Below are 18548 nucleotides of genomic sequence, written 5' to 3' on the forward strand. Positions count from 1 at the left end.
CTCATTTAGATCCCGAGTTGGAAGGAAACTCGGATGAAGAATATCAAGGAAGAGAAGGACTGTCGAACTATAAAGTTTTTGACTGCCTTGCTTCTAGAGGAGTATGGAGACGAATTGACTCCTGCCGCTCCTCCTTCTCCGCGCTCTCTGTTTTCGAGTGCTAAGACGAAGAAGTCTTCGTCTTTTCTCAAAATGAAGCCCACCATTTCAATGAGAGGGCTCTACAATCCTTAGACTCGTGGATGAAGTCTAAGAAGGACTTAGTAAGAACGGTCTTCTGCATGCCTCCAGCGAGACTAGCTGGTAAAAGAGGCATTTGGTATCAGACGGGAGAGAATATGGGTATTGCTCTCCCGTCTACGTCAGAAGCAGACTTTTCGACCTTAGTGACGCTTCACGTCGACAAGGTCTCAACTCGGCACGGATTACGTGGGGCATTTCTGAACTGGACCATCTCTCAAGGGACTCTTTCATGTATTGGAAGTTTTCAACTTCTTAGATTGGTCACTTGGGGTGATGTCCAAGAAAGCCCATGATTCGGAAGGAATCGAACCGGAAGCCCTTTTGTGCATATTGTCTTGTATAGACAAGCGGTACAGGATGGCTCTTTTGAAATCTCCTCTTTGTTTGGAGCAGGTCTTCTAAAGAAGAGGACGGTACTATGGTGCCTTTTTAACCAAGGCAGTCTCCCACGCTCAGAGGGCAGCGCTGCTGTATTCGCCTTTGTCTGACTTTTTGTTCCCTTCTCAGTTGGTGAAGGACATTGCTCATTCATTAACTGAGAAGGCGACTCAGGATCTTCTGACGCAGTCAGCAAGGAAGAAGAAGCCTGCTTCTACATCTGACAAGAAAGGACCGAGTACATCGGTTCAGCCCTTTCGAGGTGGTCCGACCTCCAGACCTCCCGCAAGAAGGAAGGCTCCGGAGAAGAGAGGTAAGGTCTGCCTTTCGTCCCTTTAAAAAGGGAAAATGAAGCTTCTCTCCTCCAAGCACCAGTAGGTTGCCAGGCTCCTGGGATTTGTGGAGGCCTGGACACTTATAAACACAGACGCGTCATCGTTGGCTATAATAAGGAAGGGATATCGTATCCCTTTCCTGAACACTCCTCCCCTAACGTCAATACCAAGGGAACTAACAGCCAAGTACAAGGATCCTGTGCTGAGGGATACTCTTCGATCGATGGTGGAACAAATGTGGGACAAGAGAGCGATAGAACTAGTACTAGATCAAAACTCCCCGGGGTTTTTACAATCGCCTTTTTCTGGTTGCGAAAGCCTCGGGAGGCTGGAGACCAGTACTGGACGTCAGCTCTCTGAACAAAATTTTGTTCGGAAGGAGAAGTTCTCCATGGAGGACTTCTGCTTCAGTCCTGGCGTCATTACGACAAGGAGATTGGATGGTGTCTCTAGATCTCCAGGACGCCTACTTTCACGTCCTCCCGATCCACCCTTCATCGAAGAAGTACCTCCGTTTCATGACTGGGGGGGTAAGGATCTTTCAGTTCAGAGCCTTGTGTTTCGGCCTGTCCACAGCTCCTCAGGTCTTCACAAGCCTGATGAAGAATGTGGCAAGGTTTCTTCACCTCAAAGGAGTAATATCTCTCTGTATCTGGACGACTGGCTCATCAGGGCCAGATCAGAGAGACAGTGCTTGGAGGACTGAAGTTAACTTTAGATCTGATCAAAGCGTTGGGATTGCTCGTGAACCTCGAGAAGTCGCAGCTGACCCCCAGACAGGACTTAGTCTATCTGGGGATTCGGATGGATTCTCGGGGTTTTCGAGTATTTCCTTCGCAAGAGAGAATCGCAAAAGGTTTGCGGATAGTCTCTCTCTTCTTAAGGAAGGAACATACGTCGGCGAGGGAATGGTTGAGCCTTCTAGGGACCCTTTCCTCGCTCGAACAGTTCTTCCCACTAGAAGACTTCATTTACGTCCGCTTCAATTCTTCCTCAAGAAGTCTTGGAGTTGGAAAACTGGACAACTTTCGGACGTCTTTCCCATTCCAGTGGAGATAAGATCGCACCTGGAAATGGTGGTTGCCCCTCTGGAACCGAGAACAAAGGGATCTCTCTAAGGACACAGAACCCAGACCTAGTGTTGTACTCCGACGCGTCGAGAAAGGTTGGGGAGCAACATTAGGCTCGAAGGAGGTGTCAGGCACCTGGGAACCAGCACAGGTGACTTGGTCACATAAACTGCAAAGAGCTCTTTGCCGTGCATCTGGCTTTGAAGAGTCTAGAACCTCTGGTGTCGAACAAAGTAGTGCAAGTAAACGTGGACAACACCACCGCACTTGCCTACATTCGAAAACAGGGAGGGACTCACTCCTCGTTCCTTTACGAACTGACGAGAGACCTTTTGCTTTGGACGTCTCACAGGAAACATCTCCCTTCTGACAAGGTTTCGTGCAGGGAGTAAAGAACTGTGAGGGCGGACAGACTCAGCAGGAGGAACCAGGTCCTTCATACAGAGTGGACCCTACACGAGGAAGTGTGTCAAGATCTCTGGTCGCTGTGGGGGACACCTCATGTGGATCTCTTCGCCACATTCATTTCCAAAAGGCTGGCAGTCTTTTGCTCGCGGTCGCGGACGATCCAAGAGCTCTTATGGTAGACGCCTTCCTGCTAGATTGGTCTCGAGTAGACGTATATGCTTTCCTCCATTCAAAATCCTGGGATTAGTAATAAAAAAGTTTGTGGCGTCAAAGGAGACGAGGATGACATTGATAGCCCCCTTTTGGCCGGCCCCCAAGATTGGTTCACGGAGGTGGTAGAGTGGATCGTAGACTTTCCAAGATCCTACCAAGAAGGACGATCTTCTCAGACAACCACACTTCAAGAGGTACCATCAAAACCTCCCCGCTCTCGCTCTGACTGCCTTTCGACTATCGAAAGACTCGTCAGAGCGAGAGGGTTTTCTCGCGAAGTGGCAAGCGCGATCGCGAGAGCACGCAGAACCTCCACTACGAAAAGTATATCAATCGAAGTGGGAGGTTTTTAGAAGGTGGTGTAGATCTAAGAAGTTGTCCTCCTCCACTACCTCTATAGCGGAAATTGCTGATTTCATACAATCAACTTACCTGTCAGATATATACATAGCTAAGACTCCGTCGTCCCCGACAGAAATTCAAATTTCGCGCCACTCGCTACAGGTAGGTCAGGTGATCTACCGGCCTGCCCTGGGCGGCAGGACTAGGAACCATCCCCGTTTTCTATCATATTTTCTCTGTCGCCGGTGGTATCAACATTGTTGCTATTACCATCCTGACTTAGATTCTTATTTCATCCTTTGATCATCGTTTCTCGGCTTTTTGGTGACGATCTGGATCGTGTTTTGGCATTCGCTACTGTGGACTGTTTTTTTGGAATTGCTTTTTGGATTTTTCTCAGTATGTCTGATTCAAATGTGAGTGTGAGAATGTGTGTGAATGTAGGCTGCAGGGTGAGGATACCGAAAGCTTCGGTTGATCCTCACACTGTATGCCGTAAATGTAGGGGGTTTCAGTGTTCTGCTAATAATACTTGTAATGAATGCGAGGGATTAAATGCAGAAGAGTGGAAGACTTTAACTTCTTATTTGAAGAAGTTAGAGAGGGATAGGGTTAGGACGTCTGAAAGGTGTGAGTTTCAAGGCCTATTTGAGCCTTTTAACTGATAACTTCTAATCCTACTGATTTAGATTCTCCCTATGTTTCTCATTCACAAAGTGTACTTTCGGAATCGGCCTCGGAAATCGCCGATCTGAAAGCTACGATTCGAGACATGAAGTCCAAAATGGCGGACTTACAAGGTAAGGCTAGTGAAAGTGAGCATTACAGTGAAGTGAGTTCTCCCAGTGTTGTGGAGGGGGGCGTTTGATCGTCCCTGCGACGCTCCAGGCCTAGACCTCTTCCAAGCTCCCATGCCCAGAGGAGAAGGAAAGTCGAAAGCCTTAAGATGGTCGTGGGGATCCCCAACGGTCAGACGTCCCTTCAGCTAGCTCTGTTTCGTGGCAGGCTGCTCAAGGGCGCTCCTAGAAAAAGCGTCCTTCGTGAGTGTCTCTCCTCTCTCCCTCACCTAAACGAGGGGGAAGGAGTCTAATTTATCGAGACCTCTGAAGCGTCATATGAAAGAACCCGAAATTGATTCGAGCCCAGAGCGTTTCTCGATGATCGCTCCTCTTCTATTAAGAAGGCGAAGGTGGCGTCAGCGTCACCCGACGAGTACGCAGAAGTACCCTTTCCTACTTCTCCCCCGATTGATGACGAAAGGCGTCATGCAGTTGACGTGGGAGAAGCTTCAAGGAGAATTATTATGGCAGTTCAAGAGCAACTGACCTCTCTAGTGGGAGTTTTAGCACCTCGTAGGAAGGACGTTGCGCTTTCAATCAAGAAGTCTCGTCCTCTCTCCCCTGCTAAGCGAGAAGCGTCATGCAGACGTGAAGCTTCTAAACATATTACAGAAGCTTCGGGTTCGAGAGCGAGATCGGTTGCTTACGAAAGTTACGTAACGCCAGGGAGACGAGACGTCTTTTAGACATGAAGCGTCTTTGAAAGCTGTTGGTAGACGTGAAGCTCCAAACCAATATTTTGGCGCCAAGTAGGACGCCTTTTGAGAGCGGAGCGTCTTCCAGGCGCGAGGCGTCATCCGACGTCAGCAGCCAAGTAAGCGGGAGGCGTCAGCCAGGACGCTTGACGGACGAGAAGCTCATCCAAGCGGGAAGCGTCTTCTATATCGAGAGAAGCCTGAGCTTTTGGCGCCTTCCAAGGCTATTAAAGCGGGGAAGAGGAAAGAATATCATTCCCTTAGCCCCTCTCCTATTAGGAGTTTGTCTCCTCCAGAGGAGGAACGTTCAGAGGTGGGAGCGGAGACTCATTTAGATCCCGAGTTGGAAGGAAACTCGGATGAAGAATATCAAGGAAGAGAAGGACTGTCGAACTATAAAGTTTTGACTGCCTTGCTTATAGAGGAGTATGGAGACGAATTGACTCCTGCCGCTCCTCCTTCTCCGCGCTCTCTGTTTTCGAGTGCTAAGACAAAGAAGTCTTCGTCTTTTCTCAAAATGAAGCCCACCATTTCAATGAAGAGGGCTCTACAATCCTTAGACTCGTGGATGAAGTCTAAGAAGGACTTAGTAAGAACGGTCTTCTGCATGCCTCCAGCGAGACTAGCTGGTAAAAGAGGCATTTGGTATCAGACGGGAGAGAATATGGGTATTGCTCTCCCGTCTACGTCAGAAGCAGACTTTTCGACCTTAGTTGACGCTTCATGTCGACAAGGTCTCAACTCGGCACGGATTACGTGGGGCATTTCTGAACTGGACCATCTCCTCAAGGGACTCTTTCATGTATTGGAAGTTTTCAACTTCTTAGATTGGTCCCTTGGGGTGATGTCCAAGAAAGCCCATGATTCGGAAGGAATCGAACCGGAAGCCCTTTTGTGCATATTGTCTTGTATAGACAAAGCGGTACAGGATGGCTCTTTTGAAATCTCCTCTTTGTTTGGAGCAGGTCTTCTAAAGAAGAGGACGGTATATGGTGCCTTTTTAACCAAGGCAGTCTCCCACGCTCAGAGGGCAGCGCTGCTGTATTCGCCTTTGTCTGACTTTTTGTTCCCTTCTCAGTTGGTGAAGGACATTGCTCATTCATTAACTGAGAAGGCGACTCAGGATCTTCTGACGCAGTCAACACCCCTAACGTCAATACCAAGGGAACTAACAGCCAAGTACAAGGATCCTGTGCTGAGGGATACTCTTCGATCGATGGTGGAACAAATGTGGGACAAAGAGAGCGATAGAACTGTACTAGATCAAAACTCCTCGGGGTTTTACAATCGCCTTTTTCTGGTTGCGAAAGCCTCGGGAGGCTGGAGACCAGTACTGGACGTCAGCTCTCTGAACAAATTTGTTCGGAAGGAGAAGTTCTCCATGGAGACTTCTGCTTCAGTCCTGGCGTCATTACGACAAGGAGATTGGATGGTGTCTCTAGATCTCCAGGACGCCTACTTTCACGTCCCGATCCACCTTTCATCGAAGAAGTACCTCCGTTTCATGACGGGGGGAAGGATCTTTCAGTTCAGAGCCTTGTGTTTCGGCCTGTCCACAGCTCCTCAGGTCTTCACAAGCCTGATGAAGAATGTGGCAAGGTTTCTTCACCTCAAAGGAGTAAATATCTCTCTGTATCTGGACGACTGGCTCATCAGGGCCAGATCAGAGCAGATCAGAGAGACAGTGCTTGGAGGACCTGAAGTTAACTTTAGATCTGATCAAAGCGTTGGGATTGCTCGTGAACCTCGAGAAGTCGCAGCTGACCCCCAGACAGGACTTAGTCTATCTGGGGATTCGGATGGATTCTCGGGGTTTTCGAGTATTTCCTTCGCAAGAGAGAATCGCAAAAGGTTTGCGGATAGTCTCTCTCTTCTTAAGGAAGGAACATACGTCGGCGAGGGAATGGTTGAGCATTCTAGGGACCCTTTCCTCGCTCGAACAGTTCTTCCCACTAGGAAGACTTCATTTACGTCCGCTTCAATTCTTCCTCAAGAAGTCTTGGAGTTGGAAAACTGGACAACTTTCGGACGTCTTTCCCATTCTAGTGGAGATAAGATCGCACCTGGAATGGTGGTTGCCCCCGCCCCCTCTGGAAGAGAACAAAGGGATCTCTCTAAGGACACAGAACCAACAGACCTAGTGTTGTACTCCGACGCGTCGGAGAAAGGTTGGGGAGCAACATTAGGCTCGAAGGAGGGTCAGGAACCTGGGAAACCAGCACAGGTGACTTGGCACATAAACTGCAAAGAGCTCTTTGCCGTGCATCTGGCTTTGAAGAGTCTAGAACCTCTGGTGTCGAACAAAGTAGTGCAAGTAAACGTGGACAACACCACCGCACTTGCCTACATTCGAAAACAGGGAGGGCGGACTCACTCCTCGTTCCTTTACAACTGACGAGAGGACCTTTTGCTTTTTCTTTGACGTCTCACAGGAACATCTCCCTTCTGACAAGGTTCGTGCAGGGAGTAAAGAATGTGAGGGCGGACAGACTCAGCAGGAGGAACCAGGTCCTTCATACAGAGTGGACCCTACACGAGGAAGTGTGTCAAGATCTCTGGTCGCTGTGGGGGACACCTCATGTGGATCTCTTCGCCACATTCATTTCCAAAAGGCTGGCAGTCTTTTGCTCGGTCGCGGAAGATCCAAGAGCTCTTATGGTAGACGCCTTCCTGCTAGATTGGTCTCGAGTAGACGTATATGCTTTTTTCCTCCATTCAAAATCCTGGGATTAGTAATAAAAAAGTTTGTGGCGTCAAAGGAGACGAGGATGACATGATAGCCCCCTTTTGGCCGGCCCAAGATTGGTTCACGGAGGTGGTAGAGTGGATCGTAGACTTTCCAAGATCCCTACCAAGAAGGACGGATCTTCTCAGACAACCACACTTCAAGAGGTACCATCAAAACCTCCCCGCTCTCGCTCTGACTGCCTTTCGACTATCGAAAGACTCGTCAGAGCGAGAGGGTTTTCTCGCGAAGTGGCAAGCGCGATCGCGAGAGCACGCAGAACCTCCACTACGAAAGTATATCAATCGAAGTGGGAGGTTTTTAGAAGGTGGTGTAGATCTAAGAAGTTGTCCTCCTCCACTACCTCTATAGCGGAAATTGCTGATTTCCTTCTATTCCTGAGAGAGCAATCTCATCTAGCTGTATCCACAATAAAGGGATACAGAAGTATGCTCTCGGCTGTCTTCAGGAATAGAGGATTAGATCTGGCAGATAATAAAGATCTCCACGATCTCATAAGGTCATTTGAGACTTCAAAGTCGAAGGAACCGGTCCCTCCGAACTGGAACCTAGACGTGGTCCTCAAGTTTCTTTCATCTGAAAGATTCGAACCTCCTCATCTGGCTTCGTTTCGAGACATCACCAGAAAATGCCTATTCCTATTATCTTTAGCTACGGCAAAGAGAGTTAGTGAATTACATGCTCTGCAAGATAAAGTAGGTTTCAAGGGAGACTCAGCTATTTGCTCGTTTAAGACACTGTTTTTAGCTAAGAATGAGAATCCCTCGAATCCCTGGCCTAAGTCATTTGAAGTCAAAGGCATATCGAGTCTCGTAGGAAGAGAGGCAGAAAGATCTCTATGCCCTGTAAGAGCTCTAAAGTTTTACATTCAGAGAAAGCATCAGATGGGAGGCTCTAGACAAGGTCTTTGGTGCGCGGTAAAAGACCCCACAAGACTGATGTCCAAGAATGCGCTGGCATTCTTTGTGAGGAACGTCATTACAGACGCGCATAGGTCTGTTCTGACGAACAGTTACGACTGTTGAGAGTTAAAGCTCATGAAGTGAGAGCAGTAGCGACGTCTCTCGTTTCATAAGAATATGTCGCTTAAAAACATCATAGATACGACATTTTGGAGATGCAACTCAGTATTTGCATCTCATTACTTGAAAGACGTTCGTGTGCTGCGTGTGACATATGAGAAGTGTTTTTCTCTAGGTCCTTTCGTATCGGCGGATACGATTCTGGGTACGGGAGCCGACACCAATCCTTAAAAGTATATACTTTTCTTCTTTTTGGATATGGTCTGGAGTCTCTTCGAACAATGGAGGACTTGGTTTAGCACGGGCGGCCGTCTATGTTGTTCAGTAAGAGAATCTTGTCATATCTAATTAGATGAGTATAATTTTTTTTTTTAGAAATTATGTATGTGTGCGTAGTGGTTTTGAGTTACGGTTGTTGTGACGAGTTCGGGGTAATAACTCGGGGTAACTCGGAACAATCCTTAGTTCTAACATATGGTTAGGATCAGGTGGTCGGGATTGGTTTGTGTGCTCCTTCATAAGGTGTATTGTCATATAAGTGGATCAGCACCCATTGACAAAGTCCTTTCAGGCTCTGCCGAGTAAGCGGATAAGACCCCCCCATCGGCAGACCCACAAGAACTCTTGGCCATAGATCATATATCTCGCTAAAGTTTCTTGAGGTGATGCAGACTACTGGGCAAACACCCACGAAGTCTACCACCTATCAGGTAGGAACCAAGGTTTTATTTATACCTACAACATATGTTGTTTACCTGTCTATTCCATATAGTAGCTGTCTCTTACCCTCCACCGAAAGGTGCCAATCAGCTATGTATATATCTGACAGGTAAGTTGATTGTATGAAAATGATATTGTTATGTTACAATAAAGTTTCATACATACTTACCTGGCAGATATATACAATTAAAGGCCCACCCAGCCTCCCCGCAGGAGACAGGTGGAAGAGAGAAAATATGATAGAAAACGGGATGGTTCCTAGTCCTGTGCCGCCCAGGGGCAGGCCGGTAGATCACCTGACCTACCTGTAGCGAGTGGCGCGAAATTTGAATTTCTGTCGGGGACGACGGAGTCTTAGCTATGTATATATCTGCCAGGTAAGTATGTATGAAACTTTATTGTAACATAACAATATCATTTTCCTTCTATTCCTGAGAGAGCAATCTCATCTAGCTGTATCCACAATAAAGGGATACAGAAGTATGCTCTCGGCTGTCTTCAGGAACAGAGGATTAGATCTGGCAGATAATAAAGATCTCCACGATCTCATAAGGTCATTTGAGACTTCAAAGTCGAAGGAACCTCCCGGTCCCTCCGAACTGGAACCTAGACGTGGTCCTCAAGTTTCTTTTTTCATCTGAAAGATTCGAACCTCCTCATCTGGCTTCGTTTCGAGACATCACCAGAAAATGCCTATTCCTATTATCTTTAGCTACGGCAAAGAGAGTTAGTGAATTACATGCTCTGCAAGATAAAGTAGGTTTCAAGGGAGACTCAGCTATTTGCTCGTTTAAGACACTGTTTTTAGCTAAGAATGAGAATCCCTCGAATCCCTGGCCTAAGTCATTTGAAGTCAAAGGCATATCGAGTCTCGTAGGAAGAGAGGCAGAAAGATCTCTATGCCCTGTAAGAGCTCTAAAGTTTTACATTCAGAGAAAGCATCAGATGGGAGGCTCTAGACAAGGTCTTTGGTGCGCGGTAAAAGACCCCACAAGACTGATGTCCAAGAATGCGCTGGCATTCTTTGTGAGGAACGTCATTACAGACGCGCATAAGGTCTGTTCTGACGAACAGTTACGACTGTTGAGAGGTTAAAGCTCATGAAGTGAGAGCAGTAGCGACGTCTCTCTCGTTTCATAAGAATATGTCGCTTAAAAACATCATAGATACGACATTTTGGAGATGCAACTCAGTATTTGCATCTCATTACTTGAAAGACGTTCGTGTGACATATGAGAAGTGTTTTTCTCTAGGTCCTTTCGTATCGGCGGATACGATTCTGGGTACGGGAGCCGACACCAATCCTTAAAAGTATATACTTTTCTTCTTTTTGATATGGTCTGGAGTCTCTTCGAACAATGGAGGACTTGGTTTAGCACGGGCGGCCATCTATGTTGTTCAGTAAGAGAATCTTGTCATATCTAATTAGATGAGTATAATTTTTTTTTTAGAAATTAGATGAGTATAATTTTTTTTTTAGAAATTATGTATGTGTGCGTAGTGGTTTTGAGTTACGGTTGTTGTGACGAGTTCGGGGATAACTCGGAACAATCCTTAGTTCTAACATATGGTTAGGATCAGGTGGTCGGGATTGGTTGTGTGCTCCTTCATAAGGTGTATTGTCATATAAGTGGATCAGCACCCATTGACAAAGTCCTTTCAGGCTCTGCCGAGTAAGCGGATAAGACCCCATCGGCAGACCCACAAGAACTCTTGGCCATAGATCATATATCTCGCTAAAGTTTCTTGAGGTGATGCAGACTACTGGGCAAACACCCACGAAGTCTACCACCTATCAGGTAGGAACCAAGGTTTTATTTATACCTACAACATATGTTGTTTACCTGTCTATTCCATATAGTAGCTGTCTCTTACCCTCCACCGAAAGGTGCCAATCAGCTATGTATATATCTGACAGGTAAGTTGATTGTATGAAAATGATATTGTTATGTTACAATAAAGTTTCATACATACTTACCTGGCAGATATATACAATTAAAGGCCCACCCAGCCTCCCCGCAGGAGACAGGTGGAAGAGAGAAAATATGATAGAAAACGGGGATGGTTCCTAGTCCTGCCGCCCAGGGCAGGCCGGTAGATCACCTGACCTACCTGTAGCGAGTGGCGCGAAATTTGAATTTCTGTCGGGGACGACGGAGTCTTAGCTATGTATATATCTGCCAGGTAAGTATGTATGAAACTTTATTGTAACATAACAATATCATTTTCCTTCTATTCCTGAGAGAGCAATCTCATCTAGCTGTATCCACAATAAAGGGATACAGAAGTATGCTCTCGGCTGTCTTCAGGAATAGAGGATTAGATCTGGCAGATAATAAAGATCTCCACGATCTCATAAGGTCATTTGAGACTTCAAAGTCGAAGGAACCGGTCCCTCCGAACTGGAACCTAGACGTGGTCCTCAAGTTTCTTTCATCTGAAAGATTCGAACCTCCTCATCTGGCTTCGTTTCGAGACATCACCAGAAAATGCCTATTCCTATTATCTTTAGCTACGGCAAAGAGAGTTAGTGAATTACATGCTCTGCAAGATAAAGTAGGTTTCAAGGGAGACTCAGCTATTTGCTCGTTTAAGACACTGTTTTTAGCTAAGAATGAGAATCCCTCGAATCCCTGGCCTAAGTCATTTGAAGTCAAAGGCATATCGAGTCTCGTAGGAAGAGAGGCAGAAAGATCTCTATGCCCTGTAAGAGCTCTAAAGTTTTACATTCAGAGAAAGCATCAGATGGGAGGCTCTAGACAAGGTCTTTGGTGCGCGGTAAAAGACCCCACAAGACTGATGTCCAAGAATGCGCTGGCATTCTTTGTGAGGAACGTCATTACAGACGCGCATAAGGTCTGTTCTGACGAACAGTTACGACTGTTGAGAGTTAAAGCTCATGAAGTGAGAGCAGTAGCGACGTCTCTCTCGTTTCATAAGAATATGTCGCTTAAAAACATCATGATACGACATTTTGTGAGATGCAACTCAGTATTGCATCTCATTACTTGAAAGACGTTCGTGTGACATATGAGAAGTGTTTTTCTCTAGGTCCTTTCGTATCGGCGGATACGATTCTGGGTACGGGAGCCGACACCAATCCTTAAAAGTATATACTTTTCTTCTTTTTGGATATGGTCTGGAGTCTCTTCGAACAATGGAGGACTTGGTTTAGCACGGGCGGCCATCTATGTTGTTCAGTAAGAGAATCTTGTCATATCTAATTAGATGAGTATAATTTTTTTTTTAGAAATTAGATGAGTATAATTTTTTTTTTAGAAATTATGTATGTGTGCGTAGTGGTTTTGAGTTACGGTTGTTGTGACGAGTTCGGGGATAACTCGGAACAATCCTTAGTTCTAACATATGGTTAGGATCAGGTGGTCGGGATTGGTTGTGTGCTCCTTCATAAGGTGTATTGTCATATAAGTGGATCAGCACCCATTGACAAAGTCCTTTCAGGCTCTGCCGAGTAAGCGGATAAGACCCCATCGGCAGACCCACAAGAACTCTTGGCCATAGATCATATATCTCGCTAAAGTTTCTTGAGGTGATGCAGACTACTGGGCAAACACCCACGAAGTCTACCACCTATCAGGTAGGAACCAAGGTTTTATTTATACCTACAACATATGTTGTTTACCTGTCTATTCCATATAGTAGCTGTCTCTTACCCTCCACCGAAAGGTGCCAATCAGCTATGTATATATCTGACAGGTAAGTTGATTGTATGAAAATGATATTGTTATGTTACAATAAAGTTTCATACATACTTACCTGGCAGATATATACATAGCCAAGACTCCGTCGTCCCCGACAGAAATTCAAATTTCGCGCCACTCGCTACAGGTAGGTCAGGTGATCTACCGGCCTGCCCTGGGCGGCAGGACTAGGAACCATCCCCGTTTTCTATCATATTTTCTCTCTTCCACCTGTCTCCTGCGGGGAGGCTGGGTGGGCCTTTAATTGTATATATCTGCCAGGTAAGTATGTATGAAACTTTATTGTAACATAACAATATCATTTTTACTCTTATTTTATTCTTTTTTGGTAATGATTGTATTTTCTTCTTCCCATGAATGATTTTATTTTATTTGATGTTGGTAATTATTTTATAATATTATTCCTTGTCTTGAATTATTCTAATTTTATTTTTTGTTGGGAATGATTTTATTTTATTCTTTGTTGAAACTGATTTTATATATTTTATTCTTTGTCGGGAATTATTGTATTGAATTCTTTTTCGGGAATTATGTTATTTTATTCTTCGTCGGGAATTATTTTATTTTATTTTTTGTCAGGTATACATATATGATAATGTTGTATTCTCTTTTGGTAATGATTATATTTTATTTTATTCTTTTTTGGGAAAAATTATATTTTACAATATTATATATCAACAATTTGGACTAAAAAATGTAATTCTCCAAAGTTTTAATGAGTTTCGATTTCAGCCATTCGTTTCGCTACCACCCTACAGGTAGGCCTACTAGGCCAAGTACTATTAAGAGTGATGTTAGACCCCACGTTTAGGTATAGGCCTAATCTACGATTTCCCTGGGGGGAGGGGGTGACCAAAGATGAGTTGATTAGGTCATAGTTTTATTTTTATTTATTTGTAATGCCATAGACTAGGTTAGTTGTGGGTCTAGGCCTAGGTAAGGAGTTGGCATCCTATGTTAGATTTGGTAGGGGGCAAATTGCCCTCCCCCCCAACTAGACGAGGACCCAGAAGACCTTATCGGGATGTTGCCGTCAGTGCACCTCACACAGTGTACTGTAGACATTACTTAAGGTTCTTTGCAGCAAGGCCTCAACCCCTAGCTGCAACTCCTTTTATTCCTTTTACAGGACGTCCATTCATATTCTTTACCATCAATTTCTGTTTCAGTTCTGTAAAACACAATATAGTATCTCCTTAGAATTACCAAATTCATTCTTGTATTTCACTCATTTTGGGTCCACTGTCTATTTGTTAATAAAAAGAACATCAGAAAAATTCAAAGAACACATTAAAATGTGGCAAGATGAGATTTCCGAGTCCAAATTTGATAATGGGTTTATTTACCAAAGGAGCAAAAGCGATTGGAAAACGGATGTAAAGTAACCCAATGTATCCTAAGTCATAGGCTAGCCTTTGGATTTAAAATATTCAGGGTAGGCCAAATTTTGAGCAATCATTTACAATGTTTCAAGTAACATTAAGCATGTTCATATACTAGTACATACTGTATAATGTACCTAATTATACTGATTACCTGTATGTGATTCTGTGTTCATAGCCCCACAGATAAGCTATGAACATTGAAATATATAGTAAATATCTCAGTAACATTAAATTTGCAATTGATTTTTATATAACTTTTGCGTTAAGCATATTTCGGGGACATAGCATAAAAGCAAAGCAAAAATTCCTTTATTGAGGTCAGTTAAAAGTATACATGCAATAGTGAATTTTTCATTACACTGCTATATGTGAAATTTGAAAGAATTTTCCATGAGTATTAAACAGCATTGCAGTTTGTACTCATTATGTTAGTTATGTTTACCCTAATGAATAATTAAGAGTCCCCTTAAAATTGAGATGAGTATCTCTTCTAATTTACACAGATGTAATGGCACTGGAAATTAAAGGAGACATTAAAGAACTACAAGATAAAATTGTTCAAATGAGCATTTTGATTATTTCTACTGGCCAGATCTTGTGTTTTTGTGTTTGCATTGTTTGTTGTGCGATGAACTTCATGGAACTGAATGCATAGGGGACACTGATATTGAATATGGAAAGTAAACTCCTGGATACACAGTCTTTATTTTGTAAGTACATACTAGTAATTACTGACAAAAAGTTCTCTATGTAGCCTACACTTAATAGATGTGCAGTCAGGATTGGTATTTCATAAGGGTAATAAATTCAGGAAAATTTAATGCATCAAGTTTTGTACTGCTTGTTTGTAAAGTAAACCAATACAGAATCTTTATACATTTCGCAGATAATTATGGAACCGGGAACTTCGGAGATCGATATTAAAATTGAAGACTTCCCCAAAATTGAGCGTGATGAAGGTCTTTTATATGCAATAAAGGGATTTGCCAGTGGAGCTCTGATGTTTGGAAGTAGTGAGTGTGTCACATTCCACAAAGAGGACAGAAACTTGGATGTTAGCTTTAGAAAGGGCAGTGTACTTACAGCATTGCATAAACGTGAAACAAACTTAGATTCACAACGGAAGGCTGATGTAAAGAGCAATAAACTAGACCAAAAGGGGCGCAGTTCTACAGTGAAGTTGAAGCGTGACCGAACTCCCATCCTCATTAAATGCCCAGAATGTGGAAGGATATGCTCCGGAAAGAGAAATCTGAAGTTCCATATGAGATTGCACACTGGAGAGAGACCTTTCACCTGTGAGGAATGTGGAAAGTCTTATACCAGAAAAGAGTCCTACAAGGTTCACCTGAAAGTTCACAGTGGAGAAAGGCCACACATGTGCAAAAGATGTGGAAAGACATTTGTGAATAAGCGTAGTCTTAAAATTCATGAAATGATACATACGGGTGACCGACCATTTGTGTGTGAGAAGTGTGGAAAGTCCTTCACTCAAATAGCCGGCCTTCATGCTCACATCAGAATTCACTCGGAAGAGAAGCCCTTTAAATGCAGTGATTGTGGAAAGACATTTGCTCAAGCTGGGTATCTTCAACAGCACTTTCTTAGTCACTCTGATAAAAAGGCTGTTACTTGTGAGCAGTGTGGAAAAGCATATAGCACAAAGGAAAGTTTGAGGAAGCATTTAAGAACACATGAGGGACAAAGGCCTGATATATGCAGTATTTGCGAAAAAGCTTTTAGTTGTAAGACAGTTCTTAGGCTGCACATGAGAGTCCATACAGGAGAGAAGCCGTATAATTGTAAGGACTGTGGAAAGTCGTTTAGTCAGAGAGGACCTCTCAGAGATCACATGAGATTGCACACTGGAGAAAGGCCATATGTTTGTGACAAATGTGGGGAGACATTCAATAGAAGAGGCACCAGAATTACGCACATGAAGAAGCTTCATTCCTGAAATAGATGCTAGTGAATAAAAATGTTGATCTGAATATGTGAGAGAAATAAAGCCAAATAGTACAGTTAAACTTTGTATTACATTTTTCACATAATAGAAGATTGTTTTCTTTTAACTTCAAATTACTATTTCTAGTGATGCTGCTGAGTGTTTCAGCTTTATTGAGTACTTCTAAACTGAATATTCACTACACAACTAATATTTGTTCATGCATAAATACATCTGTTCTTTACATAGAGATTTAGCTTGTGAATTCCAACTGGAATGGCTGCTTAACCTACAGACAAAGTCATTAACTGTTGACAGGTTGGGGGAACCCCAGACCATCTGTTTGCCTGCACTTCACTTTGCATCTGGCTGCTGTCTTATCAAGAAGTTTAGTAGACTTTCTGCCCAACTTTGCTGTTTCCTTTTTAATCCCCCCATTTTTTTTTTACCTGTATTACTATAGATTATTTGAATAATAATGAGCCAAACTCATCAACCAATATAACCTTCCACTTCCCTTACTAGGAAAACTTCAGGTATTCAGATGGTGTGCAGGGTAGGACAGGCCTTGCAAAAGGTTCCTTTTTTTCCCTTGTGGAGGTGGGTCTTCTCACTCTCTGTACATACTTTGTGCAGGAAGCACAATTGTAATCAAAGTAGTGCATGTTAGGATTGCCATGTCTGGCCATACAAACAGTGGGTGAAGTTTGCTATGAAGTAGAAGAGATATAAAGATCTCCACAATGTCAGCAGTAATACTCCACTGTTGACACTGAAGGTTGTCTTTGGAATATTCCTTCTTCTTGCCAAACTGTTCAACTGTTGTGACTACTCGGGGAGCAGTTTCCCCTTACTGACTCCTACTGAACTTTCAGCAGAGATCCTTCGTTGGGGAGACTACATCCATTCCGACACTAACTTGAGGGCTCCTTTCACTCTGAGGAAGAGTTTTCCTTTGTATGATGTGCTCTTGGTGCAAAGGAAAAACTCTTAATAACTACGTTTTTTGCAGACAGGGACCTGACTCTAAAGACTGTTTTTCTTCTTGCCATAATGGCTTTGGCACAGACTGTAGGTGATCTCATTGCCTTTCTTACGACATTAGGCATTCAGTGGGATGGGGATCCGTCTCATTTGGATTTGTCTCAGAGTTTGTAGTGAAAGACTCAGAATCCTGACATCAGGTTCAAGTCTCGATCTTCTCAGTCGAGGATGTTGTTGGTATTGACCCAGACAAGATGCTACAGTATATTGTTAGGTTGCTGCAGTATTATCATGAAATAACTTAGCGTCTCAGGTCTGATTCTCACCCCTCTTCATCATTACTGGCATGACCAAGAAAGAGCATGATCTCTTCCTAGCTACGTGAGAGAGTCAAATGGGCGTATGCCTTGTCTGGTAAAGGGAATGAGGGTACAGATTGGGTGAGAGATCATGAAGTCGAGCGTTGACCTGACTAGCATTCCAAAACAACCTATTGGTTCAACAGGTGTTATGAGCAGGAGTGTGGTCCCGTCAGACTGCATTCACCTCATTTTATCTTTGGGATGTTGCCCAAAAGTCTGGACACTTTTTCCTTGGGTCTTGTGGTGGTTACTCAATAAGTTGTGTAGTTTACCAGCTTCCCTAAGGGGACATGTTGCATCGTGTCTAAGGTATTCAGTTTCAGTGAGAGAGGGAATGTGAGCGACTGGTTCTCCTTCCTTTTCTCCTCTCCTGTCTCAAACTTAGGGTGAATACATGCTGGACAGCTACCAAAAAGGGTTACAGTCCATTGTTTTTTCTTTATGAGTTCAATTTGATGCATTGCCCCCCCTCTCTCTTGACAAGGGGAGACAGGGACAGGCAATAAAACAAACCTTGTTCATTGTATTAGCTGTTTTATTGTGTTCAACACACAATGGTACTTTTAGGTAATGGAAACAAACTCATTAGTACTTTATGCCAAAATGTCTAGCAGCTGTAACATCTCTTATGTTCAGCAGGCTCGAGGTGTGGGATACTTTCTTCTGCTCCTCCAGACCAGGAAGGTAAATCCCAGGTGGGCTGAACCTAACAGTACAGTACCCTGAGTCCTCCAAGTAGGTAAGCCTCTTACTTGAAGTCGGAATGTTTGTACATTTATGTAGGAATGAAAAGCAAATTCAGTTTCAGTATGTAATTTGTATTTTTCCTAACATACAGACTTGAAGTTCTGTACATAACAAAGTTTTCTGAAACTGCTGTTCCAGCTCCCGTCCGCAAGCTAAATCGTATTTAAAGAACTTTAGGTTATGTTAAGAAAAATAGAAATACAGTAACTAAAAGTTTACTATTTCAGTTCCATGAAGTTTTATTTGACCTTATCTGACAGGGCCATGACTCTGTTAATATAGGTACTTGAGGTTACTTATTACAGTATGTATTGTATTTTTCATTTTCAGGTTAACTATTAGTAGTTTATCACTTCATTTAATTGCATTTCTGATTTAGAGTAATATACATG

The 18548-nt window shown here is 43.6% G+C and overlaps 1 long non-coding RNA gene and 1 pseudogene across 1 annotated transcript in view; both read left to right on the top strand.

Annotated features, from left to right (window-relative positions):
• The window catches only part of LOC135210838 (uncharacterized), a 160218-nt gene that overhangs the window by 15849 nt on the left and 125821 nt on the right, over positions 1-18548 (top strand). The gene's annotated exons all lie outside the window — the stretch shown is intronic.
• The window catches only part of LOC135210644 (zinc finger protein 665-like), a 63770-nt pseudogene that overhangs the window by 4300 nt on the left and 40922 nt on the right, over positions 1-18548 (top strand).

This window comes from Macrobrachium nipponense, chromosome 4 (genome assembly GCF_015104395.2).
Source record: "Macrobrachium nipponense isolate FS-2020 chromosome 4, ASM1510439v2, whole genome shotgun sequence".
Classification (NCBI taxonomy): Eukaryota; Metazoa; Arthropoda; class Malacostraca; order Decapoda; family Palaemonidae; genus Macrobrachium; species Macrobrachium nipponense.